The following is a 19,170-nucleotide window of genomic DNA, read 5'->3' as shown; positions in this document are numbered from 1 at the left end:
ACGCCCAATGACTAGTGCTCATACAAAGTCAGTGAGCTCTCTCTCGTGACCGACCCATTCTGCTCTTACTGCTACTCTGCTGACAACACACTTCCGGCCTCTTTTGTAGCGGCGGGTCCGCCTCACGTGACATCTAGTGAGCACCTGCGCATTACACAGGGGTGTCCGGATACTTTTGATCTGATAATGTACTCTGCTGATTTATTAGCAGCGATGCTAAACGATAAATTTTTATTTAAACCGTGATCAAAGTCTTTTTTTTTCTTCTGACGAGAACAAATTTAGTGTTCTTATTTTCTGTCGTAAACACGTCACACGCAGTTCTTCATTTGTCTCGCCATACTATCCATAGTTTCTCTACAATTCTTGAAAGTATTTTGGTTCTGTCGTTATAACTACAAAAAATGCGTCTTTTTTCACCAGACACATTTCGCCTTATTGAGGTAAAACACAATCAGTGATCTGTAATTAAGTTATTTACATTTCGATTTACTTTAATATCGAAAAACAGTTCGTTAATAATATGTTAGTCTTTATTTTCGGTCATTTCCGCTTGATTTTCATCTGCATCGAGGAATGCCGTCTTCTAGTACATACACTCTGGCCATTAAAATTGCTACACCACGAAGATAACGTGCTACAGACGCGAAATTTAACCAACAGGAAGAAGATGCTGTGATATGCAAATGATTAGCTTTTCAGAGCATTCACACAAGGTTGGCGCCGGTGGCGACACCTACAACGTGCTGACATGAGGAAAGTTTCCAACCAATTTCGCATACACAAACAGCAGTTGACCCGCGTTGCCTGGTGAAACGATGATGTGATGCCTCGTGTAAGCAGGAGAAATGCGCACCATCGCGTTTCCGACTTTGATAAAGGTCGGATTGTAGCCTATCGCGATTGCGGTTTATCGTATCGCGACATTCCTGCTCCCGTTCGTCGAGATCCAATGACTGTTAGCAGAATATAGAATCGGTGGGTTCGTGAGGGTAATACGGAACGCTGTGCTGGATCCCAACGGCCTCGTATCACTAGCAGTCGAGATGACAGGCATCTTATCTGCATGGCTGTAACGGATCGTGCAACCACGTCTCGATCCCTGAGTCAACAGATGGGGACGTTTGTAAGACAACAATCATCTCCACGAACAGTTCGACGACGATTGCAGCAGCATGGACTATCAGCTCGGAGACCATGGCTGCGGTTACCCTTGACGCTGCATCAAAGACAGGAGCGCCTGCGATAGTGTACACAACGACGAACCTGGGTGCACGAATGGCAAAACGTCATTTTTTCGGATGAATCCAGGTTCTGTTCACAGCATCATGATGGTCGCATCCGAGTTTGGCGACATCGCGGTGAACGCACATTGGAAGCGTGTATTCGTCATCGCCTTACTGGCGTATATCCCGGCGTGATGGTATGGGGTGCCATTGGTTACACGTCTCGGTCACCTCTTGTTCACATTGACGGCACTTTGAACAGTGGACGTTACTTTTCAGATGTATTACGACCCGTGGCTCTACCCTTCATTCGATCCCTGCGAATCCCTACATTTGAGCAGGATAATGCACGACCAGATGTTGCAGGTCATGTACGGGCCTTTCTGGATACAGAAAATGTCCGACTGCTGCCCTGGCCAGGACAGTCTCCAGATCTCTCACCAATTGAAAACGTCTGATCAATGGTCGCCGAGCAACTGGTTCGTCACAATACGCCAGTCACTACTCTTCATGAACTGTGGTGTCGTGTTGAAGCTGCATGGGCAGCTGTACCTGTACACGCCATCCAAGCTCTGTTTGACTCAATGCCCAGGCGTATCAAGGCCGTTATTACGGCCAGAGGTGTTTGTTATGGGTACTGATTTCTCAGGATCTATGCACCCAAATTGCGTGAAAATGTAATTACATGTCAGTTGTAGTATAATATATTTGTCCAATGAATACCCGTTTATAATGTGCATTTCTTCTTGGTGTAGCAATTTTAATGGCCAGTGGTGTAAGAGATGTTTCTCTTCTTTAGGCACTGATAGTTTTGGTCTAGTGTTTAGTTGCTCTGCAGCACTATCCTTTTTTGAAGTTTTTAACAGTACACCTTTTTGTACATCACTGTTTTCTGTTTTGTTTTTGTTCGAGGGTCGTTCAATAAGTAATGCCTCACGTTTTTTTTAAAAAAAAAAACATTAATATTCATAGACAAACGGCCTTGTTGATGCTTCACATTTGATGTCTGTTCTGTGCGCCGGTGAAGTTTCGAACCGTTCTGGCAGATGGCACAGCCGTAGTAGAGTGTCAAAATGGCGTCTACACACGACACACGTTACAAGCAGCGCGCTGTTATTGAATTCTTGTGTGCAGAAAAAGAACCCGTGGTGAACATCCATAAACGTTTGTGTGCAGTGTATGGGGATGCTGCAGTTGATAGGAGTACAGTCGGCCGACAATAAAGAAAGTTACAGCCTCAGGAAATGCAGAAACAGAGCTCCATGATCAGCCACGCTCGGGACGTCCTGTCACAGCCACTGCTCCAGACACGCTGTATCGTGCGGATGCCATTATTCGTGCCGACCGGCGCATCACAACTTGACAGTTGATTCTACAGTTGTCGGTGAGAATTAGAAGTACGTCTGCAATGATCGAAACTCTTGGAAATTCAAAGAGGTGCTCGGGAAGGGTACCACGAATGCTCACTGCGGACCACAAGATTCACAGAAAAGCCATCTCATCTGAATTGCTGGAGCGTTTTGAAACCAACGGAGAGGCGTTGCTGTCTCGGATCGTTACGGGGGACGAAAGCTGTTTCCACCACCTTGCACCGGAAAGAAGAAAACAGTCCATGAAGTGGCATCATCCTCATTCACCGCAAAAGAACAAATTCAAGACAACGCTCTACCGGAAAAGTCATGGTGACAGTCTTCTTGGATTGTGATGGCGTCACCCTCGTGGATGTGATGCCAAGAGACTCAACCATCAATTCAGAGGCATACATGAAGACTCTGAATAAACTCAAGAACCGTTTACGACGTGTTCGATCGGACAAGAATCCAGCAGAAATATTGCTGAGGACCCGGGAAATCACCAAACGGGCTGTACATCACTGCCTCATCCACCCTACAGTCCAGACCTGCCACCCTCAGACTTCCATCTCTTTGGGCCGCTTAAAGATTCTCTACATAGGGAACACACTTTGATGATGACGAGAGTGTCAGTCATACCGTGAAAACGTGGCTACCCCTACAGGACAAGAGCTTTTACCAGCCGGGAATACATGCTCTTCCACAACGTAAGGGTACGGCCATAGAACATGATGGAGACGACGTAGAAAAATAGGACATGGACAAGACATGTTGATATATATTGTCACAAAATTCTGACTGTTAACAATAAATATGTTCTGAGAAAAAAATGTGGGGCATTACTTATTGAACGACCCTCGTACTTACACAGTATATAAATACACAGTAACATAATTAAATAGAATTACACACATACAATAAACTAAAAGAAAAGAAAAAAAGAAGTATAGGTCAAAGACAAATTAGTGGCGCGCGAAAAAGTGTGCTGTGAAAAACATAAAAAAATGCATAGTGCTGCAAAGCATTAGACCACAACTATCAGTCTCTAAAGAACAAAAACATCACCGATGCGCTAGCAGACGGTATTTCCCGATGTAGGCTAGAAATCGAGCGGGAATCACCGTAAGTAAAAACCAACATATTCCAGAATGAGATTTTCACTCTGCAGCGTAGTGTGCGCTGATATGAGACATCCTGGCAGATTAAAACTGTGTGCCAGACCGAGACCCGAACTCGGGACCTTTCCCTATCGCGGGCAAGCGCTCTACCGACCGAGGAGACGAGGTACTGGCAGAATTGAAGCTGTGAAGGTAGCTTGTTTGGGTAGCTCAGTCGGTAGAGCACTTGCCCGTGAAAGGCAAAGGTCCCGAGTTTGAGTCTTCATCCGGCACACAGTTTTAATCTGCCAAGAAGTTTCAACATATTGTTTCAACACATTGTTTACGAAGTGGTTTTTGATCTTGGAGCAGAACAAAATGTAAAGAACTTAATTACAGATCACTGATGATGCTTTACCTCAAAAAGCGAAACGCGCCTGGTGAAAAAAAAACGCATTTTTTTTTAGGTGCAACGGCAGAAAGAAAATACCATCAAGAACGACACAATCAGGTTTATTGATGATTCTGTTGACGGGTGGCTAAATGCAAACAGCTCATGAACCTAAAGGTTAAATGCAATGTATAAATATAAACTACTCGTTGTTTTATTAAATTACTGCGTGACGGTTCGCTTAATTAAGATCCAGGTAAAGTTTTTAAAATGAACATTGTGTTCCAGTCTACTTCGAATATAGCAGCGACTGAAAATAAAAGTAATGAAATCGGTACTAGTATCATCGTCTTCTATCATAGTCCAGTTTAAATGCACGATTACCCCACCCGACCTAAAGCTAGGCCAGAAGTGAGGATTGTTTCCGTCGTCAAGTAACACGTAAATAATATGTGAAACTTTGCGCTAAAAAAACGCTTAATCTTCTGGTTTTTGTTGGAGTTTACAACCTGTTGTTTTTTCTCCAGTCATCTGTAACGATGAGCGTGTCTCTGGGGAGTATTGGTTCAACCATGTACATGACATTCCAGAGTCTTAGGTAGCTTAGGCGTTTTCACCGAGCAACTGCAAAAGAGAGGAGGACGAGGTCGTGACCTAGCGTGATCTACTGCAGTAAATTTCCGATATTAAGGAGACGTTCTGAAGTTCTTTACCGCAAGTCACTTCCATTTCCCTCCTGTCCCCGCCAGTCGTTTAATAGTCGATTTAGAACTCATCAGTTTGAATGTTTGCAAGGATAGGCCGAGTTTCCAACTGCACGGCAAAACACGGCCGTTTGGAAAGCTCGTTTATACGTCTATCAGTCTCGTATATCCGCTTGCGTACGTCCGGTCGTAAGAGTTAGCCCAGACCGCTTGTCAAAATACATCGAAAATCACTCTCGCTATCGGGCATCGTAGCTGTCAGCTGGAGTTTATGACACAGTTTTTGCTCTGACATACCAGTGAGCCCGGATTAGTGTCATATACTTGAGCACGCCACAACTTTTACAAACACATTTACTCAGTGCGAGCTTCCTTCCGTACATAAAAATACGTCAGCCAGCTACTGTACTTAAGAGTCTTTCAGGGTACTGACAATGAATAAGTTACCATATTGTAGCTGCTTTCATTCATTATAATGAGTTATATGAGAATGATCTAGAGAACGTCTCTTTTGAGAAGTTTTTTTTTTTGTTGTTGTTGCATAAGCTCATGCAATAAGTATAAAATATGGTACTCATCTACGATCGTCCTGTGTTACTGGTATTCAAAGAAGTTCAAAGCTCTTGATACCTTCGTAGTGGAGTGTAGGGCAAGTAATTTGATGTAACTCCCAAATATCGATAAATGTCTGTAAATTGCCGTTTGGAAAATGGGTTCTGCTGTTTGCTCGTGGTCAGTTAAGGTAACAGGCTTTTCACAGAGTTATTGGCAAGGTTTCGTTCTTACAATTTGAATACAACAGTTTTCCTTTTATCTTGGAGTGGAAGCCAGCCTGGGAAACGACTAATGTGGTCTCTCGATGCAGGTAGTAAAACTCGAGGAAATACTGGCAATACTACTTATAACACTTCTACTCCTACTGCTATACCATAACCTTTGAGTTGGAGGCAGATCGTATAATATAACTACCTTGTTACAGCAATTATGATATAAAGCAACAGTGGAGTGTTACCCTCTGAAAGGAATTTTGTTATGTTGACCGTGATGTACCTAATGGAGGTGGCTTATCGGAAGTGAAAATCAGAATTACGTAAATATTTAAACAGTAACAAACAATAATTTACGTATCCACACTGTCCAAATGATAATAAAAACGGTCGCCAGCCTAATTAGGCATAAGAATGAGTAACATTCTTGTTCAAGAAACTGAATATAAGTAACTTCAATGGGTAAACACAGCCTACACTTTGCCACACGAGAGTGCAATGATCTCTGGCACCTGCATATGTTAACGTTAAGATTGGAGCTGACAGTTAGAGCAGAACAAACTATTTGCGTAAATATAACAGATAAAGATACACACTATTACCTTCAGGGCTTAGTCAAACTGAATTATCTCAATAATATTACTATTAATATTCACTGTAGAATCATAAATTGGACATATGTTAAGTCTCTCTTACCTAAATACCTTTCTACTTAGAATAAAATTTAAATGAAATGCACTGACAAACACTTTCTCACTGATCTATGACTGCAAACAATTACTGTAATCATAATAAATCGTCTATCTATCAAATGTATCCTACTAGTGAGCGCAATAAACAAACTGTAGATCCTATTACACTGAAGATATGCACTTTGTTATACACATGGGATCCTTATTTTAGCAAACATAACCATTAAACTTTCATCAGTAATTTGACTTGTTACTGCAGTAAGACACAAGTTAACATAAAGCATCAGGCATTGACTCACCTGGTACAGTGGATAAAAAGCTGTATTATTCATTTACTGAACAAAATTTTATAAGCCTTGGTTTTAAGAACTTTTAATTTTGAAGTTGGCAGCAACTGTTTTAGTACCTGTTTGTACTACTTTATTACTTTAGATTCTATTTTTCCCTTTAGTTTCTTAGCAAGCCCACAAACTTTTAATAAGCAGTTTTAATTGCAAAATTACACTCAGTAAACATTATTTACTTTAGCACATTCTTTTGCCACATTAACTTTAACTTTCTTTTTGCTGTGTTCAAGAGGCATTAATTAGTTAAACACAGGACTTTAATGTTTGTTCAATAAGGACACTCGGTAATCACTTTAGCATGGGCAGGATCCTAAGTGGATATGTGATAGAGGATAAATCAAGGTAATTTTTTTTGTTTACCTTATATTTGAAAACAAATATATCATCACTGTACATTTCTACAATTCCTTGGCTCCCTTACAGTGGTTGCGCAACGTGGTGGCGAGTGCATGTTGGTGTGTGGATTTGCAGGCGGAATTGGTGGCGATGATAGATATCAATTCCAACGTAATTCCAGCTAATTACTGCATCCATGCGAGGCTCTGTCACACTGGAAAACGGCACAAAACGCCCCTCTCGGTACCAGCGCAATTCACAACCTTTTCGTGAGCTGTTGGTGGTTCAGTTGCTCATCCTCGACTACCTCTCTTTTCCACCTTTCTATCCATGGCAACCACATTTTGCGCGCGCGCTACACAGTTCCGTTCCCAAGGGGAACCACACCACCTTTTACATACAAAATAACTAAGAACCCTAAGTGAAGATCAGCAGTTTACATAACAGCAAACAATCACTTTAAACAATACACATCGTTTGCACATATTGCTAGTTCTACACAAAATTATTTAAATAAAATTATTCAGTTTTAAAGATAACCAAAGAGATTATACGAGAAAGACAAAACATATCATTTGCTCATATTGTACATATTACAGAGATTACACTTCCTACGATCTAAAAGACATCAAGGTTTTTCAACTGAGAGAAGATTATACATGTTTTATACAATATTGAATTAATAATAATTACAAAAGCTCGACGATATGCTCTTGAATAAACAGAAAGCAAAAAAATGAATCAGTAAACAGTTAAGTAGGGTCAGAGTTGTGGTATTACATACTTATCTTAGAAGATTCATAGAAGAAAGATCGGCTTACATTTGTACACTCATAAAATGTTTTTGATAATGTTGGGTGAAATACTCTGTCTGAAATTCTGAAGGTGGTCAGGACAAAATGAAGGGAGCGGAAGATTGTTTACAGATTTCGCAGAAATCAGACGGCAGTCATAAGAGTCACAGAAGAGAAGGCAGTTATTGCGCTGGTGCATAAATTCGTAGCTTTTTCCGTAAGTTTAATAAAAACAACGGTTACACATAACAAAGACTTTAGTGACCACTCACATATTCTCCTTTACTATTTACAACAGTCTGCCAACGCTGGTCTAAGTTTTCTACTCCGGGACTGTAGAAATCAGGTGGCTTTGAGGTGGAGAACTCGTCCAGCCACGTTCGGAGCGCATTTTCATCCGGAAAGGAAGTTCGTTGAAGGTTGTTCGATAGAGAGAGCAAAAGCTGAAAATCTGAGAGCGCAATATCAGATGATAAAGACGGGTGCTGAACGACTTCTTAACCCAACTCCGGTATAGTGCTTTTGTCAGTCAAGCAGAATGCTGCCGCGGCTTATCGTTGAGTCTTGCTGGTCGTTGTTCTTGGACTGCGTCTGCAAGACGTCTCAGTAGTTGGCAATAAATGTCAGCAGTGATCGTTTCATCTCGGGGAAGAAATTCATAGTACATCACTCCGTCACTGTTCCACCGAATGCATAACATTCCTTTTTGTAGATGGGCTCACGTCTTTGTTCGGGGGGTTGCTGCTTTGTTTGGGTGCCACCATTCCTTTCTTTTCTTTATGTTAGCATAAACAAACTATTTCTCGTCACCATTAACTATGCAGTGTAAGAATGATCGGTGTTGCTCACGAGTCAATTGATGACGAGTAAGCAGAGATGCACACATGGCCACCCGCTGATTTTTGTGATTTTGACTTGGAGCATGCGGTGCCCATACACCTGAGTTTTGAACATTCCCCATTGCATGGAAATGCCGCACGACGGCGAGAATTAGATTAGTTTAGATTAATACTAGTTCCATGGATCATGAATACGATATTTCGTAATGATGTGGAACGAGTCAAATTTTCCAATACATGAGATAAGTAAGTTAATATAACAACTTTTTTATTTTTTTGTTTTTTTTTGTTTAAATTTTTTTATAATTTTTTTGTTTGGTTTTTTTCTTTTTTTTCTTAATTTATATCTAAAAATTCCTCTATGGAGTAGAAGGAGTTGTCATTCAGAAATTCTTTTAATTTCTTCTTAAATACTTGTTGGTTATCTGTCAGACTTTTGATACTATTTGGTAAGTGACCAAAGACTTTAGTGGCAGTATAATTCACCCCTTTCTGTGCCAAAGTTAGATTTAATCTTGAATAGTGAAGATCATCCTTTCTCCTAGTATTGTAGTTATGCACACTGCTATTACTCTTGAATTGGGTTTGGTTGTTAACAACAAATTTCATAAGAGAGTATATATACTGAGAAGCTACTGTGAATATCCCCAGATCCTTAAATAAATGTCTGCAGCATGATCTTGGGTGGACTCCAGCTATTATTCTGATTACACGCTTTTGTGCAATAAATACTTTATTCCTCAGTGATGAATTACCCCAAAATATGATGTCATATGCAAGCAATGAGTGAAAATAGGCGTAGTAAGCTAATTTACTAAGATGTTTATCACCAAAATTTGCAATGACCCATACTGCAAAAGTAGCTGAACTCAAACGTTTCAGCAGATCATCAATATGTTTCTTCCAATTTAATCTCTCATCAGTGGACACACCTATAAATTTTGAATATTCTACCTTAGCTATATGCTTCTGATTAAGGTCTATATTTATTAATGGCGTCATACCATTTACTGTATGGAACTGTATGTACTGTGTCTTATCAAAATTCAGTGAGAGTCCGTTTACAAGGAACCACTTAGTAATTTTCTGAAAGACATTATTGACAATTTCATCAGTTAATTCTTGTTTGTCAGGTGTGACTGCTATACTTGTATCATCAGCAAAGAGAACTAACTTTGCCTCTTCATGAATATAGAATGGCAAGTCATTAATTTATATTAAGAACAACAAAGGACCCAAGACTGACCCTTGTGGAACCCCATTCTTGATAGTTCCCCAGTTTGAGGAATGTGCTGATCTTTGCATATGATCAGAGGTCATCGCATTTGCCAGTTCTCGAATACAGTGACGCGGATCATTGTGGATTAATGCGTTTCAACAGTCTTCATCAAACCTCGAAGGTATCCTGAATATAAATGTCAAAACGATCCGCCTTAAAACAAGAAATCCATTTTCTTGCCGTGCTCTGTGCAATGGCATTATCTCCACACACGGCGCAAACGTTTCTGGCTGTCTCTGCTGCCGTCACCCCTCTATTGAACTCAGAGAGAAAATATTTCGGAAATATTTCGATTTCTTCACTTGGCATTCCATTTTCTACCGTTCTGAGCTACCTTCACCATCTCCAAATGACAATATGTCAACTCAAACGGAAACACTGAATTACAAATAAAAATGATAGTCGATAAGTAAACCTCTAGCACCCTGAAAACCAATATGCAAAACAAAAACGCGACAAACTTGCGCACCAATCTAATATATGAGTCAAATGACATGAACAAGAGATAGTAATAGTTGAGTAGAGAGTGAGACAGGGTTGCAGCCAATCCCCCACATTATTCAACCAGTACACAGAGTAAGCAAGAACGGTAATCAAGAAGAAATTTGGAAAAGCAATTAGATGAAATAAGAACTTTTCAGTAGGCTGATGAAGTGATTTCGTGAGAGATACCCAAAGATTTGGAAGAACAGTTGAACAAGATGGATAGTGTCCTTAAAATGGGGTGCAAGACGAACATTAACGAAAGTAAAGTAAGAGTAATTAAGCGTAGCCGAATTAAATGATGTGATGCTGGAGGAATTAGATTAGGAAATGAGGCGCTAAAAGTAGTAGATAAGTTTCGCTATTGTGACAGCAGATTAACTGTTGACGGTCGAAGTAAAGAAAATTAAAACGCAGACTTTTGGTGGAAAGAAAAGTATTTTTGAAGAAGATAAATTTGTTAACATTGAATATCAGTTTAAGTGTTAGAAATTTTTTTGTGTTTCTACCTGGAGTGTACCCTTCTATGAAAGTAAACTTAGTATGACAACACTGTAATTGACGTAAATGAACATAAGGGGGACCCTAATCACTAAAGTCCAATGAAAAAATAAAGTTTGTGTTCTGCCTTCATCAGATTATTGCATCGCTGAAAGAATACTCTTATTTAAGCAGCAAGAAATTGTTGTAATAGAATGAAAACAGGTTATGTGTACATTAAAGAAACAGTAAACACAGAAGACGGATTTAAAAAATGGTTCAAATGGCTCTGAGCACTATGGGACTGAACATCTGAGATTATCAGTCCCCTAGAACTTAGAACTACTTAAACCTAACTAACCTACGGACATCACACACATCCATGCTCGAGGCAGGATTCGAACCTGCGACCGTCGCGGTCGCGCGGTTCCAGACTGAGGCGCCTAGAGCCGTTCGGTCACACCGGCCGGCAGACGGATTTCAGAAGGAAAAAAAAAGTTTCCGTTGCTGGTAGCTAACTCTGAAGTTCTGGGTTCGATTCCTGGTGACCACCTTCCTATGTTATGTGGTGGAGAGGTTTGCAATGGGTTCCAGTTATCCCCGAGAAGCCAAAAAAAAAACTGCTTGATAAAATAAGAAGTGAAATCCACACACAAGCCTCCTATGTGAAGTCAAATCTTGTCTTTCACTAGACTGTGAGCTACAAAACGTCCATTTATTATTTACTGACACTTTTCAACGACATCAAGGTTCAGAAAGGTTGTACAGTTGGCGATTATGGCCGGCACGGCTTGACAATGAATGTTAGTCCTTGATTATATGACAGCAGAAGATTTTTCGCTTTAAAAAATATATCATGGCACAGTTGCCAACGCCTTAGGTCAAGAACAGCAACCTTATCTCGCGGGTGATTTAAACTCGCCCTCACATTAGTGGCACATTTCCCCTGGTACGCCTTGACCTAGTAATGCTTTCAGAGAGACACTGCAGCTCAAATGACATTTTATGATGATAAAAGGTTTCCAGACAGTTCTTTGTTACTAAACTCTGAAAAATACACACTATACGCAATTCGGTAGTTGTGAGAGATTTCCTCCCAGCATATGTCTGAAATTTATCGACAAGCAGACTGTATAACGAGATGCAGCTAATTTCTTGAGAGTATCACTTAATTATAAATTCACTGGCAGAAAAATACCAGAGAACTTCTGGAAAGCCTAAACAAATCTTTGTGTGCCATGTGGGCGTTGACAGACACAGGTGATATAAAAATCAATAACGTTGGTATACTTTCCTAAATGAATTCTCTAATGGCATAAAAGATTATATTCAGGGTGATTAATCAAGCAAAGCTAAAGTTGGCTGAAACCAAAGATGTGTGAATTCAAGATCATCCTGAAGATCAGCATTTAAGCCACTAGGAATGCTAACTACTATTTTGGGTATATTTATTTCTTAACATCCTCAATCCCGAGTTTAAATTGTGTGAATGAAAAGTTTATATTGTTGGTAAGTGCGTTGTTCTGGCACAAAACAATACTTTGCTTTTATTGTGTCCTTGTCCTGTATCAGTGCAGGGCAGGCATGGTTAGTTTAAGGGGTGGCCTGATGCACTACCTGTCCCATCTGTTACCTCCTGAAACGGGATATGTTTATGGCTCAAATGGCTCTGAGCACTATGCGACTTAACTTCGGAGGTCATCAGTCGCCTAGAACTTAGAACTGATTAAATCTAACTGACCTAAGGACATCACACACATCCATGCCCGAGGCAGGATTCGAACGTGCGACTGTAGCGGTCGCTCGGCTCCAGACTGTAGCGCCTAGAACCGCACGGCCACTACGGCCGGCCGGGATGTGTTTACCCCAGCTGTCTGTGTACAGTGTTATTCATGTGAAAGTGAGCGAAGGTTTTTTCGAGATGTTTGCTAATCCTATAACTGAGTCAAGGCTTGGTTACCAGCCCAGTATTCACTTGGTGGGATGTGGGAAACCGCCTAAAATCCATGTCCAGGCTGACCGGCGCTCCACCTCTTGTCGTTAAATTGCTGGGTGGATTCGATCCAGGGCAGGTGCACTTACCAATCCTGGAGGCAGAGCTTAAGATGCACGGCTATTTGAGCGGGACTCTGGGAAAAAATAAGGCTAAAACACTAAATTTAAGAAACTGTAGTGTTTTTAAAATATTAGGGCATGTCATTTAATTATACACTGAGGTGGCAAAAGTCACGGGATACGTCCTAATACCGTGACGGACCTCCTTTTGCCCGACGTAGTGCAGCAAATCGACGGGGCATGGACTAAACAAGTTGCTGGAAGTCCCCCTACAGAAATATTGAGCCATGCTGCCTCTACAGCCGTCCGTAATCACGAAAGTGTTGCCAGTGCACGAAATGACCTCTCGATTGTGTCCCATAACTTGGCTCTGAGCAAGCGGTTACAGACTGAAGCTCTCCGCCTCTGCGGCCGGCTTTGGTCCTGTTCTTGCAGGATCGTCTTCCAGCCGAAGCGATGTCGGAGATTTGATGTTTTACCGGATTCCTGATATTCACGGTACACTTGTGAAATGGTCGCACTGGAAAATCCCCACTTCATCGCGACCTCGTAGATGCTGTGTGCCATCGCCCATGCGCCGACTATAACACCACGTTTAGACTCACTTAAATCTTGGTAACCTGGCATTGTAGCAGCAATAACCGATCTAACAACGGCAGCAGACACTTGTTGTCTTATATAGGCGCTGCATGTTTACATATCTCTGTATTTGAGTACGTATGCCTATACCAATTTCTTTGGTGCTTCAGTGCATGACATCAGTGATTATCCTGTATTTTCATTTATGATATGTTGTTGTTGTTGTTGTTCTGGTCTTCAGTCCTGAGACTGCTTTGATGCAGCTCTCCATGCTACTCTGTCCTGTGCAAGCTTCTTCATCTCCCAGTACCTACTGTAGCCTACATCCTTCTGAATCTGCTTAGTGTATTCATCTCTTGGTCTCCCTCTACGATTTTTACCCTCCACGCTGCCCTCCAGTACTAAATTAGTGATCCCTTGATGCCTCAGAACATATCCAACAAACCGATCCTTTCTTCCTCTCAAGTTGTGCCACAAACTTCTCTTCTCCCCAATTCTGTTCAATACATCCTCATTAGTTATGTGATCTACCCATCTAATCTTCAGCATTCTTCTGTAGCACCACATTTCGAAAGCTTCTATTCTCTTCTTGTCTAAACTATTTATCGTCCACGTTTCACTTCCATACATGGCTGCACTCCACATAAATACTTTCAGAAACGACTTCCTGACATTTAAATCTATACTCGATGTTAACAAATTTCTCTTCTTCAGAAACGCTTTCCTTGCCATTGCCAGTCTACATTTTATATCCTCTCTACTTCGACCTTCATTAGTTATTTTGCTCCCCAAATAGCAAAACTCCTTTACTACTTTAAGTGTCTCATTTCCTAATCTAATTCCCTCAGCATCATCCGACTTAATTCGACTACATTCCATTGTCCTAGTTTTGCTTTTGTTGATGTTCATCTTATACCCTCCTTTCAAGACACTGTCCATTCCGTTCAACTGCTCTTCCAAGTCCTTTGCTGTCTCTGACAGAATTACAATGTCATCGGCGAACCTCAAAGTTTTTATTTCTTCTCCATGATATATATTTTCCGAAAAAAATTTGTATTTATGGTTTCAAATGTTTGAAATTGCGGTAGATTACTCCCAATGATGAGTTCTTTATCATTACATGTAAATTCGAGTGTCTCACGCGACTGTCATATTGATCCTCCTGCTTGTGATTAAGTGTGAATAGGTTTTGTTCAGACCAGTTTGATACACAGAACATGAAGGTCTGTTGTAGTTTCCTTCTCTCTCTTGGAACATCCAGAACACCTTCTTCTTGTTCAATGTTCAGTTGGTAGCCGGTACCCAACATTCACCATAAATCTGCGCTCAGCTGTTGGTTGTCTAACAGCGACTTTGAAAGTCACGCCTTTCTTTCCCATTCTAATCATATGCTCTGCAAGTCGGATAAGAAAGTCAGTCAATGACATTTTTATGGCAAGACAATAACGAGCAAGCAGTTATCAATGAAATTTGAAGACAGCAAACCTACTTGCACAGTCTGTAACTACAATACTGGCCATTAAAATTGCAACACCACGAAGATGACGTGCTACAGACGCGAAATTTAACCGACAGTAAAAAGATGTTGTGATATGCAAATGATTAGCTAATCAGAGCATTCACATAAGGTTGGAGCCGGTGGCGACACCTACAACGTGCTTACATGAGGCTGCATCACAGACAGCAGCGCGTGCGATGGTGTACTCAACGACGAACTGGGTGCACGAATGGCAAAATGTCATTTTTTCGAATGAATCCAGGTTCTGTTTACAGCATCATGATGGTCGCATCCGTGTTTGGCGACAGCGCGGTGAACGCACATTGGAAGCGTGTATTCCTCATCGCCATACTGGCGTATATCCCGGAGTGACGGTATGGGGGCCATTGGTTACACGTCTCGGTCACCTCTTGTTCGCACTGACGGCACTTTGAACAGTGGACGTTACATTTCAGATGTGTTACGACCCGCGGCTCTACTCTTCATTCGATCCCTGCGAAACCCTACATTTTTAGCAGGATAATGCGCGACCGGATGTTGCGGGTCCTGTACGGGCCTTTCTGGATGCAGAAAATGTTCGACTGCTGCCCTTGCCAGCACATTCTACAGATCTCTCACCAATTGAAAACGTCTGGTCAATGGTGGCCGAGCAACTGTCTCGTCACAATACGGCAGTCACTACTCTTGATGAACTGTGGTATCGTGTTGAAGCTGCATGAGCAGCAGTGCTTGTACACGGCATCCAAGCTCTGTTTGACTCAATGCCCAGGCGTATCAAGGCCGTTATTACGGCCAGAGGTGGTTGTTACGGGTACTGATTTCTCAGGATCTATGCACCCAAATTGCGTGAAAACGTAATCATATGTCAGTTCTAGTATAATATATTTGTCCAATGAATACCCGTTTATCATCTGCATTCCTTCTTGGTGTAGCAATTTTAATGGCCAGTAGTGTATAAGAATTCTGTAAACCACTAGCAGGCTCCCTTTACCAGCAGGAGATTGATACACAGCAATAAAATGCGGAAAATTCGCACTGCCTCGTTGAGAGCCTATCGTGGGACACACACGTTCCAGTGGTAGCGAAACAGTTAAGCAATTTGCTACTCCCATACTCAGAAAAGTTAATTCTGTTAAAATGAAAGGCCGCAAATGAAAAGAAATCTAGCGCCACAACATGATAAACAGTAATATTACAGCTTCCATTTCACCCCATCAGGATAGTGAGAAACTCAGAAAACATTCTCAGCAGCCGTAGAGAAAGCCGTCAAACCCTCAAATTGGGAAGACAAAGAATGGATCTTCGTTTGGCTGCTGATATTGTGCTGTTTATCTCAAATGCAGATAAGGCTTCAACTGGTGAAAAACTGTATAACGTATGGGAGTGGTCAAGGAAACCTGGTGTCACAAGACTAAAGCAATGTACACTCAAATACTTCTGAAAGAAAATAGTACAAATTAATAATGGTTTCAAAGAATAAACCGAAGAGATGACGTTTAGACTGTCAAAAAAGGTAATAGTGTCTGAAGTGCTTTTGGTAAACTATTTATTTATTTATTTATTTAATCGTATGGCTAGGGTCCCCCGTCTGGCAGGCCGTTCGCCGGGTGCCAGCCTTTCAATTTGACGACACTTCGGCGACCTGCAGTCGATGAGGATGATAGGATGATGATGAAACAGCACAACATCCAGTCCCTGGGCAGAGAAAATTTCCCGACCCAGCCGGGCATCGAACCCGGACCCATAGGCTTGACAATCCGTCACGCTGACGATTCAGATATCGGGGGGTGTGACTTTTAGTAAACTAAACAGAGTTCTCAAATCAAAATTTCTTTACCTGAAAAGGGAAGTTTACATTCAGTCAGTATTATTACGAATTTACAAGTATGTCCATGAGACACGGGATTAGAGTGCGAAAGCCATTCAGAAACGGAGGACTGTTCAGTGAACAATAGAGTGATGCATATTGAGACTTACAGTTTACAATTTATTCCGGGACATAGAAGCAATGACCGCGGGCAACGAACTTGACGCCATCTATCCTCTTCTTGCCGGCAAAACATCTGCGATGAAAATTTCTTCCTCGAACAAGTCTCAAACCGGCTATTTCCTCGTCGAGCCCCACCACACATCCGTGCGTTTGCGCCCTTGGCGAAGGCGCCGCGTTTGATTCTATTGTCTATGCCGAATGGCTGTGATATCCGTGGCGTTGCTACGCTGTTTGTTGGTTACATGCTATGCAGCTCAGCGCAAGAGAAAATTAAAATTACATCTTTTTAACACATAACGGTACTGTTAGGCTGACAGGCTGCGCTGCCCTCATATTTTACCCGAGCTTCCTTCAGGTTTCCAATTTTTGTCGTTGCAAAGCTATATTTACGGTCATAAATGTAAAATACCCCGAAAACTCTTTCAGGCCATATAGTATGGGATTTGTTATAAAGTATATGGTCAGTATTCTCTTCTCAGAGAATCTTACAACCCACACCATATAGTGTGGATGTGTTATTAAGTATATGGTCAGAACCTCTTCTCAGAGAATCTTACAACCCACGACGGACCAGTTTATTATAAAAGAAATTTCATACGGCTAGCGTGAGTGCGACATACACTACGAGGCAACGGGAACCGCTGGGCGCGCCTGCGTGATTAGGCTACCCGCTAAAAAGGCATTGCAGTTGTGCGTCTTACAATGAGGAAGAATTCCGTGTTTGATATAACCCAAGCATTACTTTTCTGAAAGCATGTAATCACGTCTAAAATACTACAGTGTTACAACAGCTCCTCAAGATACCAGAAAGATGTTCTGCCAAAATGGTGTACGCTTTTAAAGAAACTGGAAAGAAGTCCAGAAACAGTTCGAAAAACGGAATTTATCACAAGTGGGGATCTTAAAATTCTTACCGTGTTATTTCTTCGACTGTCTCATAGAGACACATTTTTTCTATTGTCTTATGAAATTCATGTCACAAAAAACGCCGACAGCTTATAAACCTTCCCACAGTCATGAAGCATCGTCCCTCTTACATGTTGACATTTAAAAGCCCGGTTTTTTGTTTGTTAGTTTGTTTCTTTGTTTGTTTGTTTCATTGTTTGTTTGTTTCTTACGGGTGCAGACACGGATGCGGTTAATAGTGTAGCCATTTTCAAACCAATTAAAAAGTCATCATTTTTATTATAATTATATTCATGATACAGTATTAAAGAACACAGCTGTGTTTTAATTCCGCGTGCCAGCATATTGCTTATTATATGCTGAAGCACAAGTTAATTCTAATATAAACGTAAACGTTTACGGTGATCCCGAAAACAGTCACACATACACGCCGAAACGTACACTATACCGATTTTAAAGAGTTTGAAAAATCAGCCAACCAGTTGTAAATAAAGATTTATTAGCCCTTGACCTAGGTTTCGAATTTAGTAACAATATCTTCTGCAGAAGTCGTGGGCCTTGTTACATCACATTCAAACTGGAGAAGATAAGCTGAAAGCAATGTTGTTCGCAGATGGCTTGATAATCTGGGGACACAGGGAGGAGAAGATTCAGGAACATCTGGATGCTTGGGAAGAAACTGACAGTATGAAATGAAATTTAATGTAAACAAATGTGAGATCCTGGTTACAGCTAAAAGAAGTGTAGATCAACTAGTGGAATAAGGATCGAAGGTGAACAATTGAAGAAGGTGGAGAGTGTCAAGTACTTGGAAAGTGTGATGGAGGAAAATGGAATAAATGAGAAAGAGATCAGTAAATGTGGCAGACAGGCAGAATCATTCCTGTACAGTGTTAGGAGCCAGGTTTGGAACGAAAACGTCCCACAAAAAAGCAAGGAAGTAATTTATAGAAGTTACTACATCCCAATACTGACTGAAACATGGGTAATGAAGAAAAGAGATGTAAGGAGATTACGTTCCTCAGAAGTAGAATAGGAGTGACAAGGAGAGACGGTGTGAGAATTGAAAGTGTAAGGGAAATAGTGAAAGAACTCTCGCAGAGCGGGATAGAAACATAAATTCTAAGATGGTATGGGCACTTAAAGGTAATGGAAAACAAGAGGATTCCCAAAAAGATATATGAAATGGAGATGAAAAGGAAACGACCAAGACGAAGACCAAGGGTTAGATGGCTGAAAGGGTGAAAGTGTATGTTGGAAAAAGAGGTGAGGACTAGACCAGAGTGAGCATAGAAAGATGGTGGGAAAACAGGACTAGATGGCGAGACTTATGTTCCAAGCTGATCCAGTCTTGG

This window comes from Schistocerca piceifrons, chromosome 2 (assembly GCF_021461385.2).
Source record: "Schistocerca piceifrons isolate TAMUIC-IGC-003096 chromosome 2, iqSchPice1.1, whole genome shotgun sequence".
Lineage (NCBI taxonomy): Eukaryota > Metazoa > Arthropoda > Insecta > Orthoptera > Acrididae > Schistocerca > Schistocerca piceifrons.
This window is presented reverse-complemented; position numbering follows the sequence as displayed.